General features: G+C 37.8%; 1 protein-coding gene across 3 annotated transcripts in view; it reads left to right on the top strand.

Moving 5' to 3' along the window:
• USP49 (ubiquitin specific peptidase 49) overlaps positions 1 to 13,116 on the top strand; it is a 73,454-nt gene that overhangs the window by 13,024 nt on the left and 47,314 nt on the right. For all 3 annotated transcript variants that reach the window (XM_019738400.2, XM_074332909.1, XM_074332908.1), the window contains exon 2: positions 9,807 to 9,881. The gene's annotated coding sequence lies outside the window, so the exon portion shown is untranslated. The remainder of the gene's footprint in view (positions 1 to 9,806; positions 9,882 to 13,116) is intronic.

The following is a 13,116-nucleotide window of genomic DNA, read 5'->3' as shown; positions in this document are numbered from 1 at the left end:
TGGAGAGTATTACTCTCTGAGTTTAACATGATTTGCTCTTGATTTCTAGTTTCTATTATTATTGCTAATCATAGTCTGATGGTGTTCTGATTCTTTATTTTCTTTTCCTCTCCCTGGTTACTTTTAGGATCTTGTCTTTGTCCCCAGTGTTCTGAGATTTTATGATAATGTGCCTCACTGTGGGCCTTGTTTTATCTGTTATGCTAGACAGACTGAGGGCCTTTGCAATTTGGAAATAGATTTTTTTCAGTTCTGGGGATTTTCTTGAATTCTTAAATTGTAACCAACCTCTGCCTTCTCTCCTTTGTCCCTAGTTTTCCAATTTTTTTCTCTCTGGAACTCTTATTATTTGTATTTGGTATTTATGGACTGATGAGTCCTTTAATTTTCCCATCTTTTCTATTTCTCATCTTTTTGCCTCTTTGTTCTACTTTCTGGGAGGTGTCTTTAACTTCATCTTCAAACCCTTGTAATGAGTTTTATATTTCTGCTGTCCTAGTTTTAATTTTCAAGAGTTTTTTTTCTCTGAATGTTGCTTTTTAATAGTTTTCTATTTTTGTTTTATGTATGAAATAGCTCTCCTCTGAGTATATTAAGTATAATTTTAAAAAATTTTTTCAGCCTCCTGCGCCATCTCTGTTGCCTTAAAATACCTTTACTTGATCATTTGTTTTGGTCTTTCATTTAGGGAATTTCCTTCAATGTATAGCATTGGCTATCTTACTTATATTCCAGAAAGAGCCACTGAAAGCTGAATTTGCCAGAGTGGGGGTTTCTAAAAGTAAACTGTGGTCTTCATTATAAGGTGATTAGCCAGGGACCCAGTTTTTTGTTTGTTTGTTTGTTTGTTTTGTTTGTTTGTTTTTTTTGAGGGTTCATTTCTAGCAGTCAGTATTTGTAGGTGTTTTTCTCTTGCCCAGGTTCTTCCCCAGAGAGAATGCTTCAATCACTGGCTTACACACCTGGCTGAAACATTTGGGGAGCTGAGTAGGAGAAGAGCTGGGGATATTTACCTTTCAGGATATCAGCTTTCTGTTAATCCCCATGCTTTTATGCTGATCAGGCTGCCCCTAGTTGTGCCTAAGTAGAGTCTCTCTAGTTTTCAGAAAGCAAACATCCTACCCTCTGACCGGTGGCTACTTGGAGTTAGGGTGGGAATCTTGGGGTAGGTTTTTCACCCTTTGTACAGCCCTGCCTGCTATCGCCACTGTAGAGGTGTTCTGAGCTTTTCTGGTGTATTTCACCACAATTCATTTTGCTTTGGGCTTCCCCTTAACATGCTCTTAGCTTCTGCTTGCTTTGCTCTGCTAAATCCAAAAATGTATCCATTTGCTTTTCAGCATCCAGCTTTGTCGTGGTTGTTTCCTGTTCATTGTCCTTGTTGATTTTATGTTTTTAATGTCATTTTAGTGGAGTTGTGGGGAGAGCAGAGGTTAATGCAGGTGTTCAGTGCATCATGTTTCATGGAAAATTCAAGCTTGTTTCTTTGATGCCGTTTCAACACAAGACCTAATAGGCAGATGGCTTATAGCAATTGCAAAATTTAGCAAAATTATATGGGACATAAATTCATTTGGTTTTTGCTACTCTCATGGATTAATGCCTAACATATAGTTTGCTTTAAGAGAATGACTTCAGGGGGCGGCCAGATGGCTCAGTTGGTTAGAGCGTGAGCTCTGAACAGCAGGGTTGCCAGTTCGATTCCCACATGGACCAGTGAGCTGCTCCACAACTAGATTGAAGACAATGAGCTGCCACTGAATTTCCAGAAGGGGTTAGAGCACAAGCTCTTAATAACAAGGTTGCGGGTTCAATTCCCGCATGGGATGGTGGGTTGCGCCCCCTGCAACTAAAGATTGAAAATGGCTACTGGACTTGGAGCTGAGCTGCGCCCTCCACAACTAGATTGAAAGACAACGATTTGGAGCTGATGGGCCCTGGAGAAATACACTGTTCTCCAATATTCCCCCATTAAAAAAAAAAAAAAGTGACTTTGGGAAGTTTACAGGTAGGATAACAGACATTTAAGTCATTAGTTACTTAAATGTTTCTTTTACAGATGTGGCAATTGAGACCCAGAGAGCAGAAGCAGCTTACTTCCTCCCTCATCTAGCTAGAACTACAACTGAGTCTCTTCAGTGTTTTTTTCCTTACCAGCGTGTGGTTCTAGTCTCATTAAAGTAACTAGAAATAGGAGCTCTACTCATCGCTTATGTCACCCAAATGACCGGTTAATTTAGTGTAGGTTTTAGATTACAGTCATGGAATTTTTAAAAAATGTTTTCCTTCCTGTAAATATTTGGGGTCTAGGTTTATTTTGGTGAACTTTAAAACTTGAGAAAATTTGTGTCTTACTATTTAAAGATGTTTCTGTTTTGAAGAATTCATACTGAGCATTTAAAAAACTTCTTTTTTTCCTTCTAAGTTTCCCTTTTCAGTGGATTCCAAAAGTTCTCTGGGAGAGGGTAGAAACTCTTTCCTGAATATAATTATGGCTGGTAAAATTATTTAAAACAATTATTAGTATGCCTGTTAAAATTTTTAAATAATGTGGAAAGGGGAAGCAGGTGTTGTAAAAATGTCAACAGGTTTCTTTGGAAAAGTCCTAGAATGTTTTCTTCACCAATTTTTCAATTCACAGTTCTCAATTCTTCCAAGTTCCTTTCCTGCATTTTACCCCATATTACACAAACCTTTTGTCTTATTTCTCCTTTCCTCCTATAGTTTGTATCTTGTACAGTTTGCCCCAGGACACCACTGAATTCTTTGTTGACATAGAATTCTGTGGTGATTTTCATTTATATGTAAAATCCTTGGGGCAGAAATCATTCTGCTTTATCCTGTTGAATAAAATCACTTACACACATATTTCTGGACTGCCTTTTCTGACTGAGGCACTGGGTTCCTCTGTAGAACTAGCATCTTTTTAGAGGTACCTACAAGGTCGGACAATTAAGTTCGTGAACTTGTTGCAACGCTGTTGCTAACCGTTTTTGATATCAGAGGGATTATTCATTATGAATGTGTACCAACTGGACAAACAGTTAACCAAGTTGACTATTTGGAAGTGCTGAAAAGGCTGCATGAAAATGTTAGACGACCTGAACTTTTCGCCAACAATTCATGGCTCTTGCATCACGACAATGCACCAGCTCACCCGGCACTGTCTGTGAGGGAGTTGTTAGCCAGTAAACAAATAACTGTATTGGAACACCCTCCCTACTCACCTGATCTGGCCCCCAATGAGTTCTTTCTTTACCCGAAGATAAAGGAAATATTGAAAGGAAGACATTTTGATGACATTCAGGACATCAAGGGTAATATGATGACAGCTCTGATAACCATTCCAGAAAAAGTTCCAAAATTGCTTTGAAGGGTCGACTAGGCACTGGCGTCGTCATGTAGCTTCCCAAGGGGAGTGCTTAGAAAGGTGACTCTAGTGATATTCAGCAGTGAGGTGTGTAGCACTAAGTTCGCGAACTTAATTGTCTGATCTCGGACATTCCAACCAACATTATGTAAGGGTTCCCTTTTCTCCACATTCTGGCCAATACGTATTTTATTTTTTACACAAGGTAATACTAGAAAAATAGTAACATTTACTGAGCACTTACTCCATGCCATTTATTCTTCTGAGCACTTTACACATCCTAACTCTCCAACGATTGTATGAGATAGGTGAGGAAACTGAGGTATGAGCTAAAAATTTGGTCCCACTGGGATTCTAATGCAGCCAGACTGGCTCCTGAACTTGCTCTCTTAACTACACCTAATTAGGGTATTGCTTCATAATTTGATACAACTTTATATTTTAAGATCTGCATTTACTTTGTATCTTTGAATACTCTAATGAGGTAACAATGTAGCCATCAAGCTCTATGTTGTTTCTGTTAGAAACAATTTAGTTGGAAAGTTCTACAGGTTTTAAAACTTATCCAAACACTCCTAACTTCTCATTGCTTGGCACAGATATATAGTCCATCAATTTATTGAGACCTTATTATATCTTTACGATTGTCCATTTCAGAGCCCTTCTAAAATGTTTGTTTCATAAATATTAGTTGTTTAATGGAAATTTTTAGTGAAAACCGACAATATCACTTATATTTGTAGTGTTGTATAAAGTGATATTTAGGTTAGGTTGACTTTAATTTTTTAAAGGTCTGTGGGTATAGGAAGCATTTTTCTAATACAATATTTCAAAATACATATTGAAAATATTTTTTTGTTTGTAAGACACAAGTAATTTTTGATACTTGTTTAGATATAATCTACAAGAGATAATTCCTTTATAAAAGTTATTGACTCTATATTTAGTGAATTGTTTCCTTTGCAGTGTTTTCTCTGAAAACGACTGTAATGACAAGTCTTTATGTTTAAATTTTTTAAATTAGAAACTGTTTCTTTAAAAGGAGTGTAGATTTACAGCTTAGTAACTTCTAAAAAAAAGTCATGTAAAGTGCTTTGGGATATTGCTAAATGCCAGCGAAGTTTTATTGTGCCACAAAACTTGACTAAAACAAACCTCATGTTTTTTTGCCACTGATGCAGGGATTCAAGGCAATGACCTTGGGTCTAGGTGCTGCTGTTTTCTTGCTGTGTGATTCTGGGCTAGTCATTTAATAACCAATTTGAGTATCCATTCTTCATTTGTAAAATGCCGCTGACACCTACCTCATTGTGAGAACTGACTGAGCAAATATATATGAAAACACCTCACACAACATGGTATCTAGTAGGAGTAAAATAAATGTTCATAAATGTGCCTTCCCATTAAAATTGCCACTCTGCTGACAAAATTGTTGTGTAGAGTTGATAAGTGTGTGCTTGGTAACGATAGAGTTAATGTTTTAAAAATGGTTTCAATGTATATTGGCAGACTGAACTCTACCAATTAATATTCTACGTGGGGGGTACCAAAAGCAGGATTAGATTTGAGTACAGTGATGAAATGGCAACTGTGGTGTATCCTGTTGGATGTGGAAGTCAACCAACAAGGCAGGTAGGTTGTGAAAGCCTTTTGGATCCTAACTATTACACAGACATTTAGGGAAGAAAATTTCTAATGTGGGGCTTGACCATCTTTTGGTCTGAGACTCTGGATCTCTTATACATCATTGATCCCAAATTTTTTTTATTTAAGAAGGCTAAGACAATGGGGAAATGTTTCACTCTAAGAACAAAAAGGTACATGTGGAGAGATGATAAAATTACAATTTGCAATAGTGTCATGTGAAGTTTTTAATTGAAAATAAATGTTTGAAAGCATATCACCTGATAAGTAAAATTTGCGATAAATTTAAAAGAGGGTCCTCTATCAGTGATCCATTCAAACAACATATATTAAGACAATGGGACACAAAAATAAGTAAGAAACAATCTTTGTCCTCAGGAAGCTCACAGTCTAGGTTGTCATTCCATGTATACTGTGTAACAGCTTCCTGAAGCCATGGGCCACATTTCTGCTTAATGGTGAAGAAGCATTTTAATAGACAGCTGATAAGAAATCAATTCATTTGGCAAGTGAACTTAGATTTTGCCACTTAGATTATTCTGCACCACAGTCAGAGGGGGTCAGTGCAGTCCTAGCACCCTTTGTGCTTCACAGAAAATCTTCAATCTGTCTGTTTTGCGATTTCTGTATAGAGGTCCTGAATTTGAACTTAAATTATTATTCAGAACCATTAATGGGTAAAATCCATGGCAAACTAATAATTTACTCTTAGAACAGTAAAGTCAGCAGATCCGGAGCCTTTGTTTGCGCTGTCCGTGCTGTGCACTGAATTGTAAAATGTTACATTTCCTTTCGCATTATTATTTACTCTGGGTGATACATACACAATTTTAAAGTTTTGAATTTGAGTGGGTCTTTCAAGTGGCTGAGTACGGACAGACCTACAGGTCTCCTCATACCTACTCTAGCTCTCTTCCCACCAGTCTGTGTCAGCCTTCCAAATTCAGTAGCCAAAAGACATTTAATTGTCTTAAAATTTTTCGTGAGGTTTCTTTATTTAGTTGTGGATGCATGTAGAATTTTTCCTTTATTTAGTTGTGGGGGTTTCCTCTGCCTTTGTATCTTCCAAGGCTTTTGGCCTGTGTTTACTTTAATTAGATACGACTGATCATTTATGATTTAAAAAACTACATACAACACTGAATTAAAAATATGTCATTTTGTAGACTTTCTACTGAATTGCAGAGAAAGCATCTAACTCCGGTTCTGCACTATCGGTTCTTTGGCCGTGACAATGAGAATATGTTTCTACTCCAAAGCCATCAGCATTAGGTGTAGCTTCCCAGGTGGTCACACCTGCCGTGTGTACTCCCAGGGCTGCGTGAGGCACCTGAGAGGGCTGTGTGGAAGAATTCCGAAAACCATAAAGTGCCATGATCGTGTGTTGCATGCAGTCGTGCAGGAATCTTCTCATTTATTGTATGTTTAAGACTCTTGGTCATAAGTCATTTTACTATACGAGCGTATAGGTTGAATTAGGCCAAAAAATGTGACTGGGTCAAGAAAACACAAACCCAGCAAGGCCTTACTGGTGGTAAAAGTGTGGAGTGAATGGGTGGTGGGAGTGTTAGTGTCTCAGATTATGAATGGAAATGACAGGTGGACTTGAATTTATTTTACTTTGTTTCATATCCAGCATCTTCACTCTTTCATCAATGTGTACCGAGTACCTAGAAAGGACTAGGTACTTTTGTAAACGTCATTGATGTTTACAATAAGACGAGAGGCTATTGCCATTCTCCAGGAGCCTACAGGGGAAGGTAGTTACAGATAAGATATAACATAGGATAGCAAATGTTTGTATTCTGGAATGTGCCACACGATGGACCTGGCTGAAAAAGGTATAATCTTGATTAATATTTTTTCTGATTTGAATTCATTAAAATTCTCTTGGTCAACTTTTTAGATTTTTAATAATATAATATCTATCTATATCTAGCTAGCTAGCTGTATATGATATTCTTGAGCTATAGTATAACATTTAAATGATTTTAAACATGAACTTTTTTTAAAATATATTTTTTGGATAATCTTAATTATCTAAAATGTGGATCTGTTCTACTTGGTAAGCCATCTGAACATTTCCTATCTAACTACATTAATATTAGAGAATCTTAAAGAAAGGGCATTGCTACTGTCAACTTGATATTACCGTGTTTCTCCGAAAATAAGACCTAGACGGACAATTGGCTCTAATGTGTCATTTGGATCAAAAATTAATTAAGACCTGGTATTACATTATTATATTTATTATGTTGTATTATATTATGTTAAAGTCCTGGTCTTATATTATAGTAAAATAAGACCAGGTCTTAGGTTAATTTTTGCTCTAAAAGACACATGAAAGCTTATTGTCCGGCTAGGTCTTATTTTCGGGGAAACATGGTAGTCCTTGGTGCTAGTATTTCTTAAGAGCAGAAACCTAGGTTTGAATCCTAGTTCTGCCACTTATTAACTATGGAACCTATTTGTTCCTCAGTTTCAATATCTGTGAAATGGGAATAAAGATAATACCTCATTTGTGAGGACTGGATGAGTTAATGTATGTCAAAGTGCCTAGATGAGTGTCTGGCACACATTAAAAGCTATGTAAGTGTTATCAACAGCTATCATCACCGTCATGGTCACTACTGTTATTATTTAGCAGAATAAAAGTAAGTTGAGTAACGTTTTCATGAATGGCTTTTCTCCTTCTCAAGCCCCGAAAATTGCTCTAAACTAAAGGTAGAAATATAAAGGGTCATCAGCTATGTGCCAGGCAGTATCCTAGCCTTCTCCCCGTATTTTCATTTAATTTTTACACCAGTGCTGTGAAGCAGATGAGAAAACAGGCTCAGAGAAGTTAAGTGACTCGCATAAGGTCTTGTGTTAGTAAGTGGATACCGGGATGATAGCTGGTCTACTCGTGGCTTGTGTGACACCAGAAAGCCTGAGAGTTCGGCAAGTTTCACTAACAGATAAGCTTGAGTGTGCTTGTTGGGGACCTTATGCTAATGACCATTTAAAGGGATGGCATCCACATTTTCAGTTTGTTCCACTGTAGTGATTTTTAAATATCTGTAATTTCACACACACCCCCCCCCATTGAAAAGCATATTACAATAGTTTAAAAGTAAGTGGGACCTAGATGGAAAATATTTGAATGTGTGCAGTCTTATTAATAGTTCTCAGCATTAAGCTGACGTATGGTAGTTTCCCAGTTGTGAAGATCACCGTCACAATTTTGAAGTCATTACCCTTCAAATTAATAGCTGTGTCCTAGGGCTTTTAAGCCTACACTCCAAGGAGTTACACACTAGGTGCTGTTTCATATAGAATTGACTACTGTGGTCAGCTTTTAGGGAGCATCCCGAATTAATTCAAATAACTTGGATTTAAATGTAGTTAAATTAACTTTTAGTCTTTTGATGTTCTTATAGTGAAAGTAGGGTTCTTTGGATAGGAAAGAGAGAGATTTAATGGGTGTAAAAGTCCCCATCCTCAGAATGTCTGCTAAGCATCCTCAGACACCCAACCTAGAAGGTGTGGAAGTTGTAAGCTCTTCCTTAAAATCTTAGTGCATTTCCTGGGTTTTATCTTGTAGCAGTCAATTCCGCCTCCTAGGCCCCTATTTTCTTTCCTTGAACCACTGATGTGCACTGGGGTGCACTCAATGTGAAACTTGGCTCCTCTGATTTTCAAAAAGGCCCTAATCCACACAGGGCGTTTGTGGGTGTAGCACAGCTCACTGAAGACAAGACGCAAAGTAGAGGTGGAGCGAGCCTCACGTTGCATTAATGTGACTTCCCTGGGAAGGCATCCCCCTTCTCAAAACGTTTTCACACTTCCCTTGACCTGAGAAGTTCACCCCCACCTCATTCTAGCTTTGCTCCATTATACTCCTCAGTTTCCCTCCCTCTCCTCATCCTTCTACTCTCTGTTCCTTTCAGAGATAAAATAAATCCTTTTCCTTGTCTAAAAACAGCAATTTCCCTCTTTTGACAACCATTCTGGGATCTTGACAGCCAGTCGGTAGGGATCCATCCACCCCAAGGGACTGGACATGAGAGGTGGGTGACTCATACCCAGGGAACGTATTTTCACAAAGTTCCTTCTAAGAGAAATTCTTGTGTTATTAGGGTGACAAAATAGAGGATTTTTCATTTTGTTACATGGTGCTGACACTATACTAATCTCAAGCTTATTGAGTCCTGCTTCCTGAATAAAGTCTCCTGAGGAATGATTTATACATGTAATTTGTCCAAATCATACACTCTAGATAGCTTTGACTACTATAGTGCCCTGTGAATAGAATGTATGCTGCTTTTCTAGAAGCATGCTGCTTACCTAAAAGGTATGAACCCACCTAACACAGAGGCGTCCCTCATGGCATCTGTCATTACTATATATTTTACTTACACAAAAATAATTTTAGCTTTTGATAATCAAGTATTTTTGTTACCATGAGTTTGTTTTTGTCTTTCTGACATTTTGGGGTTATATGCAAAGACCATGTATAATCTTTAAAACCTGAAGTAAATGCAGAAGTGTATTTTTCAGGACGGAAACCTTTCATACTTCCATTTATGGATCAGTCTATTGATAAGAGACTGAATCTATCATTACTCTTAGCTAAAAAAAAAAAATCACAACTTTTTTCACTCTTTTGCATTAATTTTGAGTACTTGTGGGGAGTTCCTTAAACTGCATTGTAACACACTGATCCTCGTTTTGAATTTATAAGTAAAATTCATGAATTTGCTTTTCTCTTGTCATATATTTGCCTGACCTTACAGGTTGTTTTCCCCCATAGGTAATAGAGAAGAGAAAACATAATCAATGACTGTGGACTAATATGGAAGAAGATGGAGAAAAACTTGTTTAATGGGTAAGAAATAAAACTATAATACAAAGTTATTAATGAAAACTTTCATAATAACATGATGTCTGGCCAATCTGTAATGGGTAGCTGAGGTTGGCATACTATTAGGGTGAGTGATAAGTCTCTGTCTTTGTCTTCTCTCCATTCTGAACTTTCACCATCTTCCTTTTCGCTGTTGTGAGTTTTTCAGTTCTATGAATTAACTTAAGCTAAGAGGGGACACAGCCATATTTGAAGATAAAGATGGAGACCAGCAAACATACTAAGACAAGTCTAGGATAGGTCTTGAAGCTTACTGGTGGTGGGATAGAGAATGGGTCTGTCATGCCCTGCCAGTATTAATCACTCCTTTTCAAATACTGCCAGCTGCTGTGAGGTTAGGCTCATGTGGGGATTCCCATTCATTAGGCAAGTACAGATTGTGTGTCAGGTGGTAATGAAATAGAATTCCACAAAAAGCCCAATAAAAGGCATCACTAAATTTATGAGATACAAAATTTTTTAATTACACAAGTCCCTGCATTCTCATTGTCAAAAATTTAAACATAGATAACCAAAGCCCTTTGCCTGAATCTTAGCCCCTTCCAGACTATAAGTGTATGATACGTATTTGTGCAACCATCTTCTTTGCCTAGTGTTTAAAAACTTGGGCTTAGGAAACAAACAGTTTTTGACTAGCCACTGTTAACTTGACATTTGGGCAAGTTCATTTCTCTGTGCCTCAATTCCTTGAGTATAAGGTGGGAACAATAAAATGCCTGCCTATATCATAACCATGTTAAGGATTAGTTAGTTAATCCATATGGAAAACTTGGAATCATGCCTGGAACATAAGTGTTTAGGAAATGTTAGCTATAATTCTCATATGTATCCCAATTAACATTTTTATGGACCAGCTCTCCACAGATGAATCTTTTCCTGATATACTCCAAGAATTAAACCTTCTTGGGTAAGGTTACTCCTGGTGACAAGGATTTTTAAATTTTTTCATGAAAGTTTTCTTACGGCTTTTAGCTTTGTTTCTCTCAGCGATGCTGTTAGAGACTATGTGTGAGAATAAAGTTATACACCTTCAATTCTTACTGCATATCTTATGGTGTATATGGTACTTACAGGTATGTATGAATAAACAAATATCTTCGGGCTATGACAGTTTCATCCTGCCCGTAAAAGTATCCTTGCCAAAACTGGATTCCAAGTCTCTTGTTTCTAGATAGCAATGTCAAATTTTCTGATAAAATTCCTTCAGTCTATTTTGAAGGACAGGTCTTTTGAGTTTCTTTTTTTCTTGTTTTACAGAATCATGATCGTTTTGAAAATGTCTTAAATATCTTTTCCATGGCTTGTCAGCACTTGCTTAGGTGGTGCAGACAGTTACCTATTTTATCAAGGAAGGTCACTAAAACTGTCATCTCTTTTTAATATTTTTTCCTCCTGTATTGTTCTGAGACTCTCTTAGATTATTATGCACTATTCTGTCTGCTGTGACTATTTTAGTTTAATATATAAAAACAAGTTAATATTTACTGAATATTTATTATGTGTTTAAAGTGCTTTACTCATTTATTCATTATCTCATTTAATCCTGTCACCCACTTATGAAGCAAATACTATTATGGTCTTCGTTTTAAAAGCTGGGGAAAGTGAGGCACGAATTGAATAACTTGCCCAAAGTCACATTGCAAAGATTTAGACCTATCGGTAGCTCCTCTACTCCAGAGCCTGTGCTTTTGACCAGGGCGGTGCTGGCCTAGTTACATAACAAACCCTTTGAAGGTTTGCTAAGGTGGGTGTGAATTTAAATAAAGCAAGAAAGCCAATATCTCCTGAAAAAGTCACCATAGCTAATCTATTTTTCCTTGCCTGTGGAAAGGAAAATTTGAACTCATGTATCTACTTAAGTATGGGAAAAAATGATGTGAGATGATTATTTGTAAATATTTATTTTTCTTGATCATATTTAAATAAACACCACTGTTTTACTTCATTACAAATCATTTGTAGTAGATAGAAATCACCTGAACCAAATACATGTTTAGAAGGGATTAGAGTGAGTTGATTTGTAGATTACAGTTTGGCTGCTATTCATAGAAACCTGCAGACAGAAAGATTGACTGTGCAGCAGTCTGGAACTGATTGGTCATTGGAAATTGTTCTTTTGTCCTGTTAAATAACATTTGAATGACAGTCAGCAGAAAGTTGTGCAAGAGAAGAAAAGGCAGGACAAAGGTGACTTGTGGGTCTTATAAATAGAATGTCACTTATAAATGATGGTCTCAAAGGTAAATGTGCATTAACAACTGGCATTTATATAAGAACTGGAAGGACTCAGAGTATGTGGGTTTTGTTCCGGAGACTGTCTTGTCAGAGAGAAACATTGGCTTTGCTCTTCAAATAGCCATTCATTCCTGTTGAAATATGCTAACGTACAAAGAGTAAGCAACATTGAAAGTAACAAGTATGCTGATAAAATGTTGGGGCTTTCCTGTGAAACGTGGCTACACATAGTCTGTAATGTTCTCCTCTCCGTCTTTTTTCATTCCATTCCCTTGTTTGAGAATCCCTTCTGAACGCTCATCAAGGTAATGGCTCTTAGCATGCATATCCCTTCCAGCAGTGTCTTAAAGGGTGGTCCAGGGACCCCTGGGGCCCTTTCAGGAGTCAAAACTGCTTTCCTAACAGTACTAAACGTTACTTGCTTATAAGTACACAGCGGCACTTTCCACAGGCTACCTGATGTGCCACCAACTGAATGCAGAGATAAGGTGGGAGACTCCAGCTGTCTGCCCTAATCCAGACATTAGAAAGATTCACAGTGACGTTTCAAATGAGGCCGCTCATCTCACTGAATTTGCAGTGAGAAGCGCTGGAGTTTGTTTCTACATGAGAACATTGCAGTGAGCCCCATGTGGCTCAGCGTGGCCGGATGCCCTCTCTGCGTGGGTGGGCTGAGTGGTCACGGGCAGTGCCCAGCACACAACACCTCTGTGGAGGTTCTGTGACATCCTGAGGGATTGGGGCTGTGTCTCGCATTCGAGAGAAGTGAAAATTCTGTTCCCTTTTCACAATTGTGCTGGAGGCTGTTCCAGATTATAAGGAGCTATGGAACCCTGCGCTTAGAGAAAGGAGGGTTTGGTGCTAAGTAGGAATGCCACCCAATTGCCAGTTGTTCTCTGTGATGGTCACTCCCAACTTTGAGAGGACCAAAAGGACTTTTCAGGACTGCCTTTTCTGTTTCAGT

The sequence above is a fragment of the Rhinolophus sinicus genome, linkage group LG05 (genome assembly GCF_036562045.2).
Source record: "Rhinolophus sinicus isolate RSC01 linkage group LG05, ASM3656204v1, whole genome shotgun sequence".
Taxonomy (NCBI): domain Eukaryota; kingdom Metazoa; phylum Chordata; class Mammalia; order Chiroptera; family Rhinolophidae; genus Rhinolophus; species Rhinolophus sinicus.
Note: the sequence above shows the minus strand (reverse complement) of the source record. Positions and strands in the feature narration are given on the sequence as shown.